This window comes from Mobula hypostoma, chromosome 3 (genome assembly GCF_963921235.1).
Source record: "Mobula hypostoma chromosome 3, sMobHyp1.1, whole genome shotgun sequence".
Lineage (NCBI taxonomy): Eukaryota > Metazoa > Chordata > Chondrichthyes > Myliobatiformes > Myliobatidae > Mobula > Mobula hypostoma.
Window position 1 is genome coordinate 187,011,698 of NC_086099.1, and position 18,190 is coordinate 187,029,887.

At 42.7% G+C, this 18,190-nt stretch overlaps 1 protein-coding gene across 1 annotated transcript in view; it reads left to right on the forward strand.

The window, feature by feature from the left end:
- gpr158a (G protein-coupled receptor 158a) overlaps positions 1-18,190 on the forward strand; it is a 609,794-nt gene that overhangs the window by 58,884 nt on the left and 532,720 nt on the right. The gene's annotated exons all lie outside the window — the stretch shown is intronic.

Consider the following 18,190-nt stretch of genomic DNA (forward strand, 5'->3'; position numbering starts at 1 on the left):
GCCATGACCAAATTCTCAGAGCACTTCAGGTGATCAAGTAAGCTCATTCTGCTCTCCTTGGGCGCTGCTGTGACAGTCACCCTACTCAAGTAGATCGGAATCTTCAATTACAGCAGTGAGAGACTAACTATGTCCTTGAGCACTCACACCACTTGGTTGCTACAGGTTTTCAATGCCCCACAAGATACACCATCAGGGTGTGATGACTTGCAAGGGTTCATAATCTTGAAAGATGTTCTGATGTTCAATGTTTAAAGTAAATTTATTATCAAAGTACATACAGGTCACCATATACTGTATAACCAAGAGATTCTTTTTCTCGTGGGCATACTCAATAAATCCAATAACCATAATAGAGTGAAAGAAAGGTGCAATAAAACTAGTAGAATACAATACAGAGCGGCAGGATTCAATACAACAAATGGATGAAAATAAAACATATACTGTAAATATCTGGAATATCGACAAGGAAAGAAAATAGGTCATAGTGTGATAAAGGAAAAAACTTTTGGAAAATTTACAAAGAAAATTAAGAATTGAAATGGCAAGTTTCAGAATACATTTTGTACACATGAATGCACTTACATTAACACTGCCTAAGACAGAAGGGGGAAGGGGAATAACAGACTGTAAAAATCTACACAACAGTCAGATAAAACTTCTAAGGATATATTTTCATCAAATCTGAAAAAGATACAGCCAATATTCAAAGCAGCCCACCAACACCACAGGCTGTGACTGCTGCAGGTGTTTCCCAAGGGAATAGTCCACATACAATTGAGACCACTCGAGCAGTTAAGAGAAGAAAGACATGCATGAAATGGTCAATAGGAATAAACACATTCATAATGTGTGCATATTATCGAGTGAAGGAACTTGAGAATAACAGGACAGTATATGGGGACAAACTTCATCAACAGTTTATAGCATAATATCCCTTCATGGAAGTAAATGCACAATGAATAGCAGATCAACATAGAGTGATAATGAAAAAATAACTTTATCCCTATAGACATGTTAAACCAAATAAAACATGAAGTTGCATAAGAGCCAGAAAGAAACCAACCTAAAGACCATAACAATGCTATACAAGAAACTAATAAGGATGCAAAACCCCCAAAGCGCTGATGAAAATGGAATTACTTCAACAACTACTCTATAACCTGACAGTATTAGCAACAACTCAGATGTAGAGCCTCCACAGAATTCTGGTGCCAAAGCTGAGCTTACAGACAAAATTATTCTAACATTTAACATCACAGTAACAGAATACATAAGCAACCACCCAACAAAAAGACCCTACATTCCAAAACAGAATATGTCATTCACACTGAAACAGTTGTATTTCTAGGCTATATTAACTGTTCTGTTGTATAACTTACTGTACATAATATTTATTACAAATTACTATAATTTGCACATTGCCTATTCAGACAGGGACGTAACGTGAAGATTTTTGCTTCTCAAGTATGTGAAGGATGTAAGAAATAAATTCAATTCAATTCATAAAAATTTGCAAAAATTGTTAATCCTCTCAACAATATTATCACAGTATTTAGGAAAACTTGAAACAATTGAAGAACTACACTTAATAACATACTGCATGACATTAACAGCAGTGCAATACAGTTCCAGAATACAGGCCCTCATTAATAGAACCCCAAAACTGAGGAATGAAACGAGAACACCAAAATGGCAGAAGGAGATTAACAAACAAAACTGAAACCATAAGATCAGAGATAGCCCACCTGTGGTGGTTTGTCCATCATCGTCGAAGATGACCTTGACACCATTAGTCACTTTAAGACTGGATGTGGTGTGTCTGAAGATGACTGGTCAGGCCAATTTGGGCACGGAATGTCCTGGCACATGTTGGGCAGACGTGTTGGTACTGCAGTTGTTGCGCTGGTGGCTCTGGACTTGCGCAGCTCGCGCTTATGTTGTGCTTCAGCAATGCGCCTTGCTTCGTAAGCTTGACAGCCCTTGTGGATGAGGCCGCGCCAGGTAGGGCAGTTTTGTGCCAGCATTTCCCAAGGGGTCGTGTCTATGTCAAATGACTTCAGGGAGGCCTTTAGTCTGTCTTTGTAATGTTTCTTCTGCCCTCCATGTGAGTGTCTTCCAGCAGAGAGTTCCCCAAAAAGGAGCTGCTTGGGTATGCGCTCGTCCGGCATGCGGATGACATGACCTGCCCACCGGGTCTGTGCTCTCATCAGCAGTGTGTGGACTGATGGTAAACTTGCTCTAGAGAGAGCTTCAGTGTCTGATACTTTATCTTGCCATCTGATGCCTAATATTCTGCGAAGACAAGTCATGTGGAAATGGTTGAGCTGACCTGCATGCCTTTGATACACAGTCCACGTTTCACAGACATAGAGGAGGATAGTGAGTACCATGGCTCTGTCGACCTTCTGTTTTGTTGCTGAACTGATTCCTTGACATTCCCATACAGTGGAGTGCAGTCAACCGAAAGCAGAACTTGCCTTTGCTATTCTGCAGTTAACTTCTGTATCAATGGTCACTGCTCGGGAAAGGGTGCTGCCAAGGTAAGTAAACTAACCCACTGCCTGTAGTTTCTGTCCTTTGACTGTGATTTTGGGTTCTGTGTACGGTGTATGAGGGGCAGGCTGGTGCACGACTTCGGTCTTTTTGATGTTGATGGTAAGTCCAAAGTTGTCACAAGCCGTGGAGAATTTGTCCATATTGACTTGCATCTCTGGCTCTGAGCCAGCATACAGGGCGCAGTCATCGGTAAAGAGGAAGTCTCTCAGAACAGTCTCCTTCACTTTGGTAACAGCTTAAAGTCTCCTCAGGTTGAAGAGCTTCCCATCCACTCTGTACTTGAGGCTGATACCAATATCACTGTCCTGGAAGGCATTATTCAGCATGGCAGTAAACATCATGCTAAGCAGTGTGTGTGCGAGCACACAACCCTGTATGGCGCCATTGGTGACTGGGAACGACTCAGAGGATTCTCCGTCGTCTAGCACTCTGGCCATCATGGAACTGGTGTACCATCTGAATGAATTTGGTGGGGCAGCCGAACTTTGACATGATGCTCCACAGGCCTTGTGGGCAGACAGTGTCGAAGGCTTTCGTGAGGTCAACAAAAGTTGTGTAGAGTTTGCGATTCTGCTCCTGACACTTGCCCTGAAGTTGGCGCGTGGCAAAAAGCATGTCAATAGTCCCACGACCTTTGCAAAAGCCCCACTGTGACTCTGGCAGCAGGCCCAGCTCCAGATGAGTGACCAGACGATCTAGCAGGACTCTTGCAAGGGTTTTTCCTGTGATGGAGTGCAGTGAGATTCCTCGGTGGTTGTCGCATACTTGTCGATTGCCCTTCCTCTTGTAGAGGTGTACGATGGATGCATCTTTAAGTTCCTGGGGAATGGATTCTTGCTTCCAAAAAGACTGAAGCAATTCGGTGTGCTTCTCTATAAGTACAGGACCACCGGCTTTGTAGATCTTTGTAGCCCACCTAATGTACGGTCTGTAAATAAGTAATAGCACGATATTTTGATGTGTGTTGCCTCAGTTTAATCAGTAATGGTTGCTGCTGTTCTTTGGTTATTGATAGGGTGATTGCAGTGCACCAATGCTTTATCAGATGTTGTAGCAATTTCACAAGTATTGGGCGACTCACTAAACCTACTATGGTTCTGTCTGGGCTCAAACCCACTCTTCACTGAATTAGACAAAAATAGGGTATCAAATGAGAAACAACCAAACAAATTAAACCTTGATACACCTTCTATACATGGACAATTTGAAATTATACATTCCTTCATCAGTAAAGCTAAAGCAATTAATTCAAATGGTAGAACTATTTTCAAAAGATATGAACATGAACTTTGGACTAGATAAGTGCAGAACATAAGTGTGGTCAGCTGTGCTGCTCCAAAGTATGCTATATGAGGCCATTCTTACCCTTGGCTATCAGTATTTGGGATACCAACAAGCAAAGAAAGTTGATCATTCTGCGATTAATGGAAAACGTTCAACAGAATTTACTTCAAGGCTGAAGAAAATTTGCTAAACAGAGCTCAGTAGGAAAACTATAACAAAGGCAATAAAGAAGATCAGAATGGCAATCTGTGTGGAGCTGAAAAAGATGGGAAGGTCTCAAATGGATTTTTTGCAGCTGTATTTACTTGGTAGATGGACACAGAGTCTATGGAATTGAGGCAAGGCACAGCAAGGCCTTTTACCTTATACAGGTTACAGAGGAGGAGGTGTTTGCTGTCTTGAGGCAAATCAATGTAGATAATTCCCCAGGGCCTGACAAAGTGCTCGGACTCTGAGGTTAGTTTGACATTAGTAATAGAAAATTATTGGAAATAATTCTAAGAGACCAGATGTAAGAGTATTTGGATAGACAGGAATTGATTCAGGATAGTCAACATGTCTTTGTGTATGATAGATTGTGTCTAACCAATCTTATAGAGTTTTTCAAGCATGTTACCAGAAAAGTTGATGAAGGCAAGGTAGTGGATGTTGTCTACGTGGACTGGCACAAGGCATTAATTCCTGCTGAGAAAGAGCCTAGATGTGCATAAATCCTTTACCATTGCAACAGGTCTATAGTGGACACAATCTCAATGGCTCTTCACTATGCTTTGAAGCACCTGGATGACCACAAGACATGCGTCTGGCTACAGTTTATCAATTACAACTCAGCGTTCAACACCATCATTCCCAGAGTACTAATAAAACTTCAGATCTGGGCCTTTGTACCTTCTTCTGCAATTGGATCGACAACTTTCTTATTGAGAGACCATAATGAGTGCAAGTCGGTAATAAAATCTCCTCCTACCTGACCCAGTGCACATCAAGGCTGCTCTCCTCTCTCCTGACTCTGTGTGGCTAAGCACAGCTTAAATGCCATCTACAAGTTCACTGATGACTCTATTGATGGAAAAAATAATTGAGGAGGCTTACGGGAATGAGATAGATCAGCTGGCTGAGTGGTGTTGCAACACAACTTCACACTGAATGTGGACTTCAGGAAAGGGGAGTCAGGAAAATATATACCAGTCCTCATCGAGGGGAAAAGTCGAAAGTGCGATCAGTTTCAGATTCTTGGGTGCCAACATTTCAGAGGGTCTATCCGAGGTCTATTGAATCCATTCAGTAGCGAAGAAAGTACACCAGTGGCTTCACTCCATTTGGTTTTCGAGATTTGATATGTCACCAAAGTCTTTTACTAATTTCTATAGATGGAGAACGTTCTAACTGGTTGCAGCACTCTCTGGTATAAAGACTCCAATGCCCAGGAATATCCCATATGCACAGGAGCACAAGAGGCTGCCGAGGGTTGTTGTCTCAGCCAGCTCCATTACAGGCACAGGCCTCCCACCTTCAAGGGCATCTTCTAGAAGGTGGCATCCCTCACCATCCAGGACATTCCCTCTTCTGGTTACTAGCACCAGGGAGGAGGTACAGGAGCCTAAAGACCCACACACGATGATTGAGCTTCTTCCCATCTGCCATCAGATTTCTGAACAGTCCATGAATGCACAAACACTACCTTTTCCTTTTCTCTTTTTGCACTATTTATTTATTTTTGTAATTTGTTGATTTTTGTGTCTTTCCGCTGTACTGCTGCCACAAAACAACGCATTTCATGCCATAAACGCAAACACGAGGAAATCTGCAGATGCTGGAAATTCAAGAAACACACACAATGCAGCAGGCCAGGCACCATCTATAGGAAGAGGTACAGTCGACATTTCGGGCTGAGGCCCATTGTCAGGACTAACTGAAAAAAGAGATAGTCAGAGATTTGAAAGTGGGAGGGGGAGGGGGAGGGGGAGGGGAAGATCCAAAATGATAGAAGAAGACAGGAGGGAGAGGGATGAAGCTAACAGCTGGAAAATTGATTGGCAAAAGGGATACAAGGCTGGAGAAGGGAGAGGATCATGGGATGGGAGGCCTGGGGAGAAAGAAAGGGGGAGGGGAGCACCAGAGGAAGGTGGAGAGCAGGCAAGGAGTTATTTTGAGAGGAACAGAGAGAGGAATAAATAAATAAATAAGGGTTGGGGTGGGGAGGAGGGGCATTAACGGAAGTTAGAGAAATCAACCTTAACTTATTATAACCTAACCTTACAATAAAACCCGCTGATAAGCGGGGCGCTGCTGTAGTCTGGCGTACTGACCTCTACCTTGCCGAGGCACAGCGACAACTTGCTGATACCTCCTCTTCTTTACCCCTTGATCATGACCCCACTAAGGAGCACCAGGCCATTGTCTCCCACACCATCAACAACCTTATCAGCTCTGAGGATCTCCCATCCACTTTCGTCAACCTTATATTTCCCACACCCCGCACTTTCCATTTCTACCTCCAACCCAAGATCCACAAACCTGCCTGTCCAGGTAGACCCATTGTCTCAGCTTGCTCCTGCCCCACTGAACTCATTTTTGCATACCTCGACACTGTTTTATCCCTCGTTCAATCCTTTCCCACCTATGTTCGTGACACCTCTCACGCTCTGAATTTTTTCAATGATTTTAAGTTCCCCGGTCTCCACTGCCTTACTTTTACCATGGATGTCCAGTCCCTATATACCTCCATCCCCCAACAGGAAAGTCTCAAAGCTCTCCACTTCTTTTTGGATTCCAGACCTCACCAGTTCCCCTCTGCCACCACTCTCCTCCATCTAGTGGAATTAGTCCTTACTCCTAATAATTTCTCCTTTGGCTCATCCCACTTCCTCCAAACTAAAGGTGTCGCTATGGGCACCCGTATGGGTCCTAGCTATGCCGCCTTTTTGTTGGCTTTGTGGAACAGTCCATGTTCCAAGCTTATATTGGTATCCATCCCCCACTTTTCCTTCGCTACATCGACGACTGCATTGGCGCTGCTTCCTGCACGCATGCTGAGCTTGTTGACTTCATTAACTTCACCTCCATCTTTCACCCTGCCCTCAAATTTACCTGGTCCATTTCCGACACCTCCCTCCCCTTTCTTTTCTTTCTGTCTCTATCTCTGGAGACAGCTTATCTACTGATGTCTACCATAAGCCTACGGACTCTCACAGCTACCTGGACTATGCTTCTTCTCACCCTGTCTCTTGCAAAAATGCCATCCCCTTCTCGCAGTTCCTCCGTCTCCGCCGCATCTGCTCTCAGGATGAGGCTTTTCATTCTAGGACGAGGGAGATGTCCTTTTTTAAAGAAAGGGGCTTCCCTTCCTCCACCATCATCTCTGCTCTCAAACACATCTCTCCCATTTCACACACATCTGCTCTCACCCCATCCCCCTGGCACCCCATTAGGGATAGGGTTCCCCTTGTCCTCACCTACCACCCCACCAGCCTCCGGGTCCAACATATAATTCTTCATAACTTCTGCCACCTTCAACGGGATCCCACCACCAAGCACATCTTTTTTTCCCCTCCTCTTTCTGCTTTCCGCAGGGATCGCTCCCTACGCGAATCCCTTGTCCATTCGTCCCCCCATCCCTTCCCAATGATCTCCCTCCTGGCACTTATCCTTGTAAGCGGAACAAGTGCTACACCTGCCCTTACACTTCCTCCCTCACCACCATTCAGGGCCCCAGACAGTCCTTCCAGGAGAGGCAACACTTCACCTGTGAGTCAGCTGGTATGACATACTGCGACCGATGCTCCCGATGAGGCCTTCTATATATTAGCGAGACCCGACGCAAATGGGAGACCATTTCGCTGAACACCTACACTCTGTCCGCCAGAGAAAGCAGGATCTCCCAGTGGCCACACATGTTAATTCCACGTCCCATTCCCATTCTGATATGTCTGTCCACGACCTCCTCTACTGTCAAGATGAAGCCACACTTATATTCCGTCTGGGTAGTCTCCAACCTGATGGCATAAACATTGATTTCTCTAACTTCCGTTAATGCCCCTCCTCCTGTTCTTACCCTGTCCCTTATTTATTTATTTATTTATTTATTTATTTATTCCTTTTTTCTATTTCTGTCCCTTTCACAATGACTCCTTGCCTCTCTCCATTTTCCTCTGGTGCTCCGCTCCCACTTTCAAATCTTTTACTATCTCTTCTTTTGGTTAGTCCTGGCGAAGGGTCTCGGCCCGAAAAGTTGACTGTATTTCTTCCTAGAGATGCTGCCTGGCCTGCTGCGTTCACCAGCATTTTGTTTGTGTTGCTTGAATTTCATGCCATATGTTGGTGATAATAACTCTGATTCTGATTCTAATTGTTGTGTTTACTTATTGAGATAAAGCATGGAATAGGCCCTCCGGCCCTTTGAGCTGAGGTACCCGGCAATCACCCAATTTAATAGCTTATTCAGGGTCGACAATTTTACAGTGACTGATTAACCTACTAACTGGTACTGTATATCTTTGGGCTATGTGAGGAAATTAGAGCACCCAGAGGAACCCCACATGGTTGCAGGGAGAAGGTGCAAAGTCCTTACAAGTAATAGTGGGAATTGAACCCGGGTTGATGGTACAGTAAAGCATTGCGCTAACCACTCCACTACTGCGCTTTTGGTTTGTCAGACAAGGAAGCTAGATCCAAGTAGAACACTGAATCCTCTAGTGAGCCTTCATCTGGTTAGTCAGGTATGGCCATTTGCTTTGGTATTGGTCTTAATAGGTGAGCAACTGGAGTCAAAGTAGCCCTCTGCCCAATTGTCTTCCCAGCTTTCTCATTACTGTCTCTTCTCATTACTACCATCAGGGAGGAGGTACAGGAGCCTGAAGACACAGTTTTTTTGGATAGCTTCTTCCCTCTGCCATCAGAACCCATGAATACTACCTCTTTTACACTACTGACATATTCCTCTTTTACACTATTTATTTTCATTTTTATTGTAACTTCAAGTATTTTTTAATGTCTTGCATTGTACTGCTGCCTCAAAGCTACTAATTTTACAACATATGTCCGTGACAATAAACCTGATTCTGAGGTTCAATCTTTCCTCATAGATAACATTTTGCACTCTCAGCAACATTCCTGTGAGTCTCCTCTGCAACCACGTTGGTACAATCACATATTGTGTAGTCTGAACCATAAACAGTACTCGTGTGGCAGCCAAACTCATGTCTACCATTCCAGCAAAATGATGCTGATCTAATAGTCGATGCTTAGAAGAGCAAAATTAATTTTACTGTTATACAGATACATGTATGTACATGTGCAATGAAAAACTTGCAACAGCATACCGGCACATAGAATCATATAAGCAGCATTCACAAGAAAAAATATACAGTATACTAACCATAAATTAGGCACATTTATTTTACAAGAAAGAACACAATTAAAACTAAAAAGACCAAAGCAATACACACAAAATGCCGGAGGAACTTGGCAGTCCAGGCAGCAACTATGGAAAAAAAGTACAGTCGACATCTTGGGCCGAGACCTGAAATGTCGGCTGTACTTTTTTCCACAGATGCTGCCCGGCCTTCTGAGTTCCTCCAGTATTCTGTGTGTGTTGCTTGGATTTCTAGCATCCGCAGATTTTCTCTTGTTTCTGGCTCTCTGCAGCTTCTTATGTTCCTGCACCCTCAAATTGCCATACCAAAGCCTGATGTAACCAGTCAGGATACTTTCAACAGTATGGTGACAAGACAAACCTTCTTAAACTCTCAATACTGCCCATCACACAATGCAGACTGACACATGTTCATCCTCTTTTCCTTTCTGAAGTCAACAATCAGCTCGTCAGTTTTGCTGATGTTGAATGAGAAGTTGTTTTTGATGTACCATTCAAGCAGGTATCCTAGTTTCCTCCAGTAAACTGACACATTGGCACTTGTGATTCATCCAACAACAGTGATATTGTTAGCAGATCTGAAGACAACATTGGAGCTGTACTTAGCCACACAATCATGTGCGCCCAGAGAAGAGAGCAGGGGGCTGAGCACGCAGTTTTGGTTGGCACCTGTGTTCATGATCAGCGAGGAAGAATAGTTATTATCAAATCTCACTAATTTGTGATCTGCCAATGAGGAAGATGAGTTTCCAGTTGCAGAGGTACACAGACCATCGCAATAGCAATTATTTTAAACTAATACTTGTTTACACAATGAAGGAACATCAACAGTTCTCCTGTCATCTGGCATAATTTGTTTAGTTAGGACTGGAAAACACGTGTCAGGAACTCCACACTTTCCATCCTTACTGCTTTGTGACCAACTGGAACATTTTTCATCTGGGTCAGGAGTCTGAGTCAGGTTCAAAGATGCTACACCTCCCTAACTGCTTTCAACATACTGCATTCTTCTTTCACCTGTTTGTTGGCATCTCCCACTTCTTTGTGAAGACAGTGATAGAGTGTACATTTGGTGAATTTGTGGAATTTGTTGCCACGTGCAGTTGTGGAGATCAGGTTGTTGGATGTATTTAAGGCAGAGATTGATCGGTTCTTGATTGGACATGGCATCAAAGGTTACGGGGAGATGCCCGAGAAGTGGGTTTGAGGAGGAGAAAAAAAAGGATCAGCCATGATTGAATGGCGGAGCAGATCAAATGGCCTAATTCTGCTCCTATGTCTTATGGTCTAAACTTTACATACATTGAAAATCTCACCCACATCCTCCACCAGGTAACGTTAGCCAATTAACCTAATACCAACATGTCTTTGTAATATGGGAAGCAACCAGAGTAACCAGGAGCACCCAGTCATGTAGCTACAGGGAGATCATGCAATCCCTGCACAGAGAGCCCTAAAAGTCAGTGTTGGAACCAGACCATAAGACCCATAGGGGTCCCATTGCCCCACTGTGCTGTTCCTGCCCTTTGACTCTTAATGTAGCCTTTACATTGTCTTAGATACTGGTAAGTAAAATCTAAGAAATGCTGTTATTATTATCAAGCCCTTTCTTTGCTCTCCTGACTTCATTCTTTTCAGTGCTTTTCTCTTCAGTTCTTTCTGTTCTCTTCTCTGCAATACTCTGCAGTATTGAACTCTTTCTATCTGGCATTTGCCTTATCTTATTGTCAATGCAGTTTGTCATCCAAGGAGCTCGCAGTTTGGAAGTTTCAACCTTTTGTACATTGAATCCCTTTTATCTCCCTATTTACTGCCCCCCCACAACTCTGATATTGATATGTCTCACTGGTAGTTGAATTTATCACTCATTCTAAAATTGGGTGTCAGTGAAACATTGGAAACCATGAGGGATTCACTGAAAACATCCAGCCAAAGTCTATGTTCTATTTTCCCTCACAATAAGAAGAGGCTTGCATTCCTGCAAGTATTTCATGTGGAATAAATAATCCACGTGTCCATTGAAGAGAGTATGGATTATTGTCTATCACCTCATGATCCTTGATTAATCAGACTCTGAGCAGGTGAATGTTAGACAAATTCATGCTAATCCTGAAATGTAGCAGCACAATGAGGTGCTGTGTTTTTCAGGCCCTAGATCTAAAAACTAAGGTTACCCGAATCTCATCAGTAGCCACAGTATATCGAAGACCTTGTGTTTGGATGTAATCAGAAGCTGAGATCCAAAGTATTTTTGGCTTATTCATTCGACCTTCCCTGCAGCACCACACTGCCCTGTGGCAATACACCCCCAGATTGACTACTTATGGACCACTTCTCATAGCCTGGGAGCCACCTCTCAGCAAAGGCAGACATTGATGGTGATATTCAATGCATCAGCAGAGCCTTTAATCAGGTAAGAAGAAGGATCAAGATCTTAGATCTGGGCAAGCTCAGTGATCCACATTCTTCTATATGTTCCTGAATCCACATCCTTATACAGGTCAATATATAGCAGACATATTAAAGCATTAGAAAGGCACCATCTATGTCCTCTGAAATCAATAGCAAGGTAAGTTAAATATCCACTTCCACAACAGCATCCCTCAGCATTGGGACACTTCTTACATTCCTACTTCACTGGACAAGCTAAGTCATTTGGTCAACAGTGTGCCTCCAAATGCCCAAAACCCCTTCTTTAATAATGGATTCTAACATCTTGCCAACCACTGAAGTCAGGCTAACTGGTCTATAATTTTGTCTTCTTCCCTTCTTAATGAGTGGAGTGATATTTGCAATTTTATATTCCTTCAGAACCATTCCAAAATCCAGCAATTCTTGAAAGATCACTATTAACGCATCCACACTCTCTTCAGCTACCTCTTTCCCCAGAGCCCTGAGGTGCAGTCCATCTGATCTAGGTGACCTATCTATCTTCAGACCTTTCAAATTGTCAAGCACTTTCTCCTTGGTGATAGCGACCACACTCAGTTATGCCCCTTGACATTTTCAAATTTCTGGCATTCTGCTGGTGTGTTCGACAGTGAAGAGGGACACAAATTGCTTATTGAGTTTGTCCACTATATCTTTGTTCCCCCGTATCACTTTTCCATCTTCATTTTCCAGTGGTCTGATGTCCACTCTTACGTCCCTTTTACTCTTGGAGATGAGTTTGCTTTGAACCATAGTATTATATAGTTGGAATTGTTTGTAGTTAAACATTTTATAATTAAAATTGCAACACCCCACAGAAATCTGGTAATCATTGGCCTTTCAAAATAACGAAGTAGCATTGAGAATGGTATTGAGAGCCATGAATCCATCTATTTGGAAGACACAGAAGCCCTGTGTAAATGGTGGACAAAGTATACCAACTGATAAGCTAGCCACCCCATCTGGCATTTTTGCCCTGAATGTGGCAGAACACACTGATCCCACTTTAGCCTCATCAGTCATCTCAGAATCTACAGAGCTAGAGTGGAATCTTGCCTCCCTCAATTTCATGGAACTGGCTGAGCATGCTGGATTATTCCGGCATTTTCCATTTTTATTTCGGGCTTCCAGCATCTGCAGTTTATTGATTTTCTTTTCTCTTTGAAAACTGGCTTGAAAACTGTAACACACATCAAAGTTGCTGGTGAACGCAGCAGGCCAGGCAGCATCTCTAGGAAGAGGTACAGTCGACATTTCAGACCGAGACCCTTCGTTAGTCCTGACGAAGGGTCTCGGCCTGAAACGTCGACTGTACCTCTTCCTAGAGATGCTGCCTGGCCTGATGCGTTCACCAGCAACTTTGATGCGTGTTGCTGGAATTTCCAGCATCTGCAGAATTCCTGTTGTTTGCATTTTGAAAACTGTAACAACTACAGAAATTGAACATTTTGGGCTTTACATTTCAATCTGCCATTATCTCAAAACAAGACTTTAGGAGAATATTTGGCCTGAGTTGTTGGCAATAAGCTTCTGTAGGACCCTCCTATTTCTCAAACATTTATCTGTGAAGGTTCTTCCAGTTGATTTGTTAGCACAGGGGATGAAAATAACTTATTCCTCTGGTGAAATGCATGTTCAGAATGAGTGGTAGCAATATGCACAGGTGCTGTGGGTCAAAGATAACTGAATCTCATAATACTACCTTCAAATAGCACATCAGAGCCAAGGCCTGAGAAAGTATCATTTATCTGATTGCTTGCAGGAACTTTACTGGTAGTGGGAACTTATAACAAAAATTTCATGATTGGAATTTCTCTGCTGTTCCTGTGCAGCTTTGTGAGATGTCTTGAAACATTTGTCTGTTGACAGTAATGCAGTATTCCATTTCATTTTGCATGTGAGCGTACTGCTGTTGAAGGGATCGGTGCCTCTGGCACGGTAACATTTGATCGCCACTGAGAGTATTTGGCTGGTATGCAGTGGGTAGCAACTAGGATCACATTGGTATATAATTGGTCACAATGGTGTTGAGATTACTGGTATGAGAATCCCTGGGCAATAAAATTGAGAGATTCCTTTTCAAAATAAGGTGCGCCCACCCACCCCCAACAGTCAACCATAACTTACATGCTGAGGGAGAAGAAGCCCTTCTGAATAAAGAGGTTTGTGTTCTGAAGAGGAGAATGCAGCATTGCATGAGTACAGCCTGTCACAGCTCAACTTTGGGAAATCAGCAAATCCTGACAAAACCCACAGATATTCACTCAGCCTCACCTCCTTCGTTAAAGGGAAATCAAAGAAAGTCTTTCTTCCTGGCTTGACTCCCGATTTCAGGAAGTGAGGAGAAAATGATGTACATGACATGCAGCAGATTGGTTGAGGCCAACTGGATCAAACTGGAAGCTAGGAAACTGCTTGTGACAGTGCTTTTGACATTATGGAGAGGACAATGCAAGCATGAGGGCATGGTTAGAGATCTTCTCTCATTTCTGACGAAGGCAGACATGCCGCCTCTCCTGGAAGTTCCGGGAGTCTCCCACATATTGATAGTGGCTCCCTGACGCCTGGAAATTATATACAATATCCCGGAAATAGATTATTTTGAGAGGGAGAGCGAGCATTCTGATTGGTCTCTCTTCGTGCTAAGAGTGGTCCCCATCCACCAGGCCGCAAGGAAACGATATGATTTGGCGATATGAAACATATGAGTCAGCTGCACCTTTCCTCATTCCCTGTCACACACTGTTGAATTTTAACGCACGTGAGGCCATCAGTGACCCAAGACGTGCAAAGCAATGGGTCCGTGATCCATTTGTGAATGTCCCCAGTGAATCATCCATGTCAGCGTGGGAAAAAGATCAACTCCTCGAGCTTGCAAATGACGGTGGGCTGAAAAGTATGTTTGACATAACATCTCTGCTGGCATTCTGGATCAAAGTCAAAGCTGAATATCCTGAGATAGCCACGAGAGCACTGAAAACGTTCCTTCCATTTCCAACATATTTCTGCGAAGCGGAGTTTTCTGCAATGAATGCAACGAAAACTAAATTGCGGAACAGACTGGACATAAGGAACCCCCTTCGAGTATCGCTGTCTCCCATCACCCCTCGATAGGACCGTCTTGTTGCAGGGAAACAAGCCCAGGGCTCCCACGGATTCAGCGATATTGGTGTGTTGCAGTGATTTTATATGTTCATACGAGGAAAATATGCACTGTGTGTTTAATATCCAAACATTACTTAAAATGTTATGATGCTACTGACTTATAAGTGACTTATAATTCAGTGGTCCCTAACCTCCAGGCCGCGAAGAATACAGCGGTACAGTGGTGGCCAGAACGCACCCAGCACATCTTTAAGAAAAAAGCTGAAATAGCTAATTAATTAGGTGCTGTCCAGCACGTAAATGTTGGCCCAGATCAGAGGCGATTGCCGATTGTGTCGTCTCTGACCTGGGCCGACATTTACATGCCGGGCGGCACCTAATTAATTTGCTTGTTTATTTTGGCTTTTTTCTTAAAGATGTACTGGGTGTGTTCTGGCCACCACTGTACCGCTGCATTCTTTGCAGCCCGGAGGTTTGGGACCACTGTTATAATTGACTTACCACTATATTCATGCAAGGAAAATATGCGCTGTGTGTTTAATATTAAATTCGTTAAATAATCCCCTTTAGAAACAAAATTGGGTGTATTAGCCACCTACAAGTTGACTTATAGTTGACTTATCACCTATATTACAGTTGTGTCTAACACCCCCCTCCCCCTCCCCCCCGGGTCGGCCGGTCTGCAAGAATATTGTCAATATTAAACCGGTCCGCAGTGCAAAGAAGGTTGGGGATCCCTGATTTAAACTAGCTGGCTAGCTGCCAAGGAGCTACGCTATTGATGTTGTACATGATGAGGCCAAACTCCCTGTAGACTTGCTTAAAGTTGTAATAGAAAAAACATGATAACATAATATAAGTACATATTTAATGTCACATATGCTGCACACACCCAACTTGGCTTACAGATCAGAGAAATTCACTAAACAAAGTATTATGTACACCTTTGGAGGTCGAAGGGTGGGGGGGAATATGGGGTTGTGGAGAGGCGGGGTGCTACCTCCCTGAAATGAGTTTCTGCAGGGTGGGATGTCTGCAAAGGCCTTTGCCAGCCTCAGCCTGAGGAAATATTGCTGCCATGGGGAACACCAAGGTAAGAGCGGTGTCTTCCCAGGGAGACTGGGGGCAGAGTATTCCAAAGTGTGCATTCCCTTGCCTTTTTCTCTGTGTTCTGAACCTAGCTTCTGATGTCTGTTATGCCAGGCCCAAAACTCCCAATTATAAAACACTGTCCGCAGGAACACCAAGGATGTATCACTGTGGTAGTTTTCAAGTGGTGAAGTGACAGTGGAGCTTGATGTAAAACTCTGTGGTCTATGAGATCAGCTTTTAAAGTGAGCATTCAACCTCCAGGGCTTTTTTAATGACACTGTGCAAGATCAAAATGCATGGTGAAAATTGAGTTGGACTGTGACTACTCAGCTACCGCTGTCTTTTGGAATAAGGCCACCTTCTCTTGACAACACTGTTAAATATCATTCAATGAAGGCTGATGTCAGCTTGTGATTGTGCATCAAGCTATATAATCAGATCAAACTCAATGCTTGACTGGAAGAGCCAAGTCAAGTTTCCAACATGATACCATGTGACCAGAAAGTGGACGCAGTTGTGCTCATTTTGGTGAAAATCTATTTTAATTTCCTTTATGTTGACAAAAGCAGAACTAGATGATTGAATTGTTGCATCTCAGCTATCCACCTCAAGAAGTTTGTACAGTTTCTTAGGCCTAAAGGTTGTTTCTTGACTTCTTGGTAAACTTAATAATGGCTAATGTTGCCAGATTCCTGCCCAGTTAGTATTTTGCTTGATTAAACAACTGCTGATTCAGCCTGACCTAAAATTACTCTTTCTGAAACTATGTCAGATACTTAAGGTGAAGATGCAAACAACAGTATTTATCCATGAAGGACCTAATATTTATTTTGCTTGTTGGTGGTTGCTTAGAGCTGGTAATCGGTGGTGCTTCAAGTCCTTACTTTTTTAAAAATCTGAGTCTTTTTTCCTCAATTTCATTTTGGGCATTTGCTCAACATGTGCTAAACTGTTTGAATGCAGGATCAGAATCAATAAATTGCTGGAAAGTTGCCTGTGCTGAAACACTTAGAAAGATCCAACAGTTCAAAAAGAGCTGAAAAGGCAAGGGACATGAAACATGAGATATTCAAATAGAATTTTTAAAGGAAATGAAGGAGGAAGATGTGTGCCTGAAGTGAAGATTCACAGATCAAATGTTAGCATTGAAGTTGCTTTATACTGATTCAGATTCTAAGAAGACATACTATAGAAACAGGTGCCTAAACTACCTGCCATTTGTAGCTACTGCTGCAAGAATATGTGCAATCACCCGAACCCCAGGCAATCATTTTATCTCCAGCTTCTCTTAGGATAATATAACCATCAAACAACAAGAAAAAGTTGTTAATTAGAAAAGGACACAATATCTTTGCTTTCTCTTTGCTGAAGCAATCCAAACCAATTCCACCATCCCTAATGGTTATTCACTTGACTTCCAACATCAATCACTCTACTGCAGTTCTGAAAGGTTTTCATATGTGTATATTCAGCTGGAAGTTGTAAGGATTCATGATCTAGTTTGCGATTGAATGAGGAATACAACATAGGATATTTATTGAAAAAAATTTGGGAGATCTACAAGGTCTTAATGTGAACTACAATAAAAAATACTTCATATTGCTCACAGCTACAGCTGGGAAAAAGTGTATCCTACAAAACTGGAAATCTGAATTTCCTTCCTCACTCAGGCACCGGTTAAGTGACTTAACATCCTGTAGTAAACCTGAAAAGATCTTGTATAGTGTGAGGAGGAAACCAGCAACATATGAAAAAATATGGGGCTCCTTTTTGGCCTTATTACCATCATTACAGCTCCTCAGTTACTGAATTAGTATGGATACCCGACTTCCCATGCTTCTACTATCTGCTTAGTATAGTAATATATACTTCATTAATACACATTAGGACCTTGTACCTAACTTGATTGTATTTTATTTTTACTATTTTTCAATTGTGAACAAGGAAGAAATTTTTACCATACCAGGGTTGTGGGTGGGGAGGGGGTGGTGGGAGGGAGTATTTTGTCTGTTTTTTGTTTTTTTCTCTTATGTGTATCTATTTATAAAATACATCAATAAAAATACCTATAATAGAAAAGTTCAAATGAGGTAGGAGTGAGTTTTCCTAGCAGAGAACTGGCTGTTTGCAAAAGACCAAAGATTTGAAATAAGAACTCCCTGAATGCAAATAGGTTGAACTTGCAATATGGTCTAAATCAGGAAGGAGAGTGAAAATGAAGTGCCCAACTTGGAAATGCTGGGATGAATTGCACAGTCTAAGAAAGTGGCAGATATAGTTTAGTGTGAAATACTGCATCTAAGAAGGGAAGAGGAAACTCTCATACCCCCGGAGTAGCAATTAAAT